General features: G+C 41.6%; 1 pseudogene; it reads left to right on the top strand.

Annotated features, from left to right (window-relative positions):
• The first annotated feature begins 781 nt into the window (after positions 1 to 781).
• LOC125541850 (small nucleolar RNA R24) lies at positions 782 to 868 on the top strand (annotated as a pseudogene).
• The last annotated feature ends 2,211 nt before the right edge of the window (positions 869 to 3,079 follow it).

Genomic DNA, 3,079 nt, shown 5'->3' with positions numbered 1-3,079 from the left:
TGTTCACCTCTTTTGATTCTCCTTTCAGTACATAAGATTTCAGACTCTGGTTTATAAGTATAGGGATGAAAATATCTTTAAATACCACAATGCACCTGTCATTCGATTGGATTCAAAGTGCAATAATGTACATAACATTAACTATTACTCCCTCCTTCCGGAAATAAGTGGCACTATTTTAATTCAAAATTGAACTAAAACAACATCACTAGCTTATTTCTGGATGGAGGGAGTATATGATTACTTCATCCGGTTGTTGCATCCCCTTTATCCATCAAAATAGTGTTCTACAAGGCTCATTAGGTTGATTGGAAAAAGGATCACAACAGAGGCACAATAAACTGCTGGCATATTAACATCATATTAGTGGGAAAAAGGATGTTGTCACTGGCGCTAGATCTTAAGTAGGTTGTGCCTGTTTTTTCGCCCGGTGCAACGCACGGGCATTTGTACTACACCAAGACCAAGACCAAGCAGTCATATCCACGAGCAAGGCCAATCGGGACACCCTTGCCAAGCCGCAGCACAAGCCTATAATGTGCAAGTATTTTCGTAAGATGGCCAAGCCTATCAAGAACCAGGTACTAACACCACAAAAATTCTACTTGAAAAGTTGGAATGCAGATGTTATGCTTGGTTTCTATGTTGCAACTCATTTCTTTGTGCACCTTCTCTTATAGGGATTAAACCTTTTTGTGGATTGTACTGTTAACATTTTAATAAGTTTTTCTATCATTGGAGAATCTGTTTTGGTCTTTGCTTTTAAATGGTGACCAAAGGTATTGCTATAATGATCTGTAACAATAAGGATACCAATTGATCAATTGGTTTCCATGACATGCTTTTTTACACTTGGCATCTGTGCTCAACCAGTTAAGAAGATTGTTTTTGCTGTATAAAATTAGATTATTTTGCAAACTATTTTCATGTTAGTGAGCATATAATACACTTCAAATATATATACTCCCTATGTGTAGTCAAAGTTTGACTACACGGGCGCATGTCAAAGACGTCCAGGTTCTAAAACTAAGGGACGAACAAACGTATTTGATTCGGTCTCAAGTCACAGCTGATTGATCCCCGGGTCATTTTGTTAATGAATTCCCCAAATGCGGCCCTGATATTTTTTCATGGCAATTTCAGTCATGCAAAGATGACAAATTTCGATGACACACAACAAATTTTTGTCAAAAATAAACTGACGTACGAAAGTTGTATTGCTTGACAACCAAAATTGCCATCATCGTGCCACTAAATTTGCCAAAAAAATGTCCGAAGTTGCCATGTACTAGTCATATATAAAGGGTATTCAATGTTCGTTTCGCTTTTGAACGTACAATATACTCCCTCTGATCCTTTCTAGTTTACATATAAGTTTTATGTGTAGTCAAAGTTTCTCTACTTTTATCAAACTTACAGAAACAGTATCAACATTCAACAACACCCAATCAATATTGTTAGATTCGTACATACTCCTAGATTTGTATTCAAATAGAGATGGTTTCCAATTTGTTTACAACCACATGAATGTGCTTGTTCTCGCGCATGCTCTTCCTACTAGGATTTCGCCACGTATAGCCAGTCCAATAGTAACTTTTCTTAAGCTCCCTTTCCAATAGTACTAGTGGAGTACTGACAACATCTGTAGTAGAGTATGCAGTGCTCATAGTACTCCCTCCTTCCATTTATATAGGGCCTAAGAGCAAGTCTAATAAGGCCTAGTCAGCAGGCTATAAGACTTTTCATCTCATTAAAATCCTACTTGGAGGAGTGACAAGAGAGGGGAGAGAGTGAAGCGGGCTCTTATATTCTACAGCTCGGCTATAACACATAGATCAAGAAAAAATAGTATGCATGCAACTCTCTTCCAATCATATACCTTGCTCATGCAAATATTAAATGCTTAGAGATAACCTAATAGGCATTCTAAGAGCCAACTTGCATGGCACTTTTGCCTATGTGAAGGAGAGAGATGTGAAAAAGTAAGGGGAGTGAGCTCTCATGCAAGAGCCTAGCTATATACGCATTCATAGGTAAATACAATAAATATGAAGAAAGAGATACAGAGGAGATGGGAAAAGTACTAATACAATAGCCAACCTTATATATTATTCTTTTGTGGGAAATAGCCAACCTTATAGCCCACACTATTGTATGAGTGCATATAGATGATGGCTATAGATGACATGGCAGTTCCTTATAGCCATCGGCTGGCTATATTATTAACCATCCTCTGATGCGTTTTTCAAAACCGCCTTTGACTATTGACAAGATTAATAGTACATGAGATGTATAATGTGAAAATTAGATCATTGGAAGCTCCTTTCACATACGAATTTGACCGTATGCTTTGTGTAAGTTGCATGTCATATATTATTACTCTAACATTTGGTCAAAGTTAGCCTCAAAAAACGCATTAGGCCCTGTAGATGGAAGGAGGGAGTAGTAGTGGAAGTGGATCCTCTGACGTATCCCTGCCTTACCCTCCCTTTCGGTCACTTACTGGCGGACCCCATGCTTGCTAGGCCCCGCATGTCAGTTACTCAATGGGTTCGGCCACGTCAAGGGATCCTCATCCGTAGTATACTCCCTCTATTTTTATCTACTCCACATAAAATGGAGGGAGTGGTAGTATAAATGACGCGGGCGGGGGAGGGGGAGGGACGTAGGTTTGCTCTCAACTGCGGTTCCACAAGCGAGCAAAAACGCAATACGAAGCGCGTTCCATTCGGTGAACGACGTGGAGGGTCCAGCGTGCCGGGGTGCAACGCGAATGCGAAAAGAGCGATGTACAGTCAAAACCGATTGGCCGGTCGTCACCGGAACCACTATTCACACCAGAACCTTCGCTGCTCGGCCTACGCTAGCCACTGCCCCAAAACCATACCTCCTCTCCAGCCCATTCCCCCACCTTTCGATCCCCTAGCCCGCATCAAGCATCCCCCAGTTCGCCGGAAAGCCATGGTGCACCGCAAGATCACGTACTACAAGATGCTGACGCCGGAACGCCGCGCAGAAATCGCGGTGGTGGTCGGCGCCATAGACCTCCGTTCCCTAGCTCGCTTTGTGGCGGGCCAAT

This window comes from Triticum urartu, chromosome 2A (genome assembly GCF_056163025.1).
Source record: "Triticum urartu cultivar PI428250 chromosome 2A, HENAU_Tu73, whole genome shotgun sequence".
In the NCBI taxonomy this organism is placed as follows: domain Eukaryota; kingdom Viridiplantae; phylum Streptophyta; class Magnoliopsida; order Poales; family Poaceae; genus Triticum; species Triticum urartu.
The sequence above is the reverse complement of the archived record's forward strand: the minus strand, read 5'-3'. Positions and strand labels throughout refer to the sequence as shown.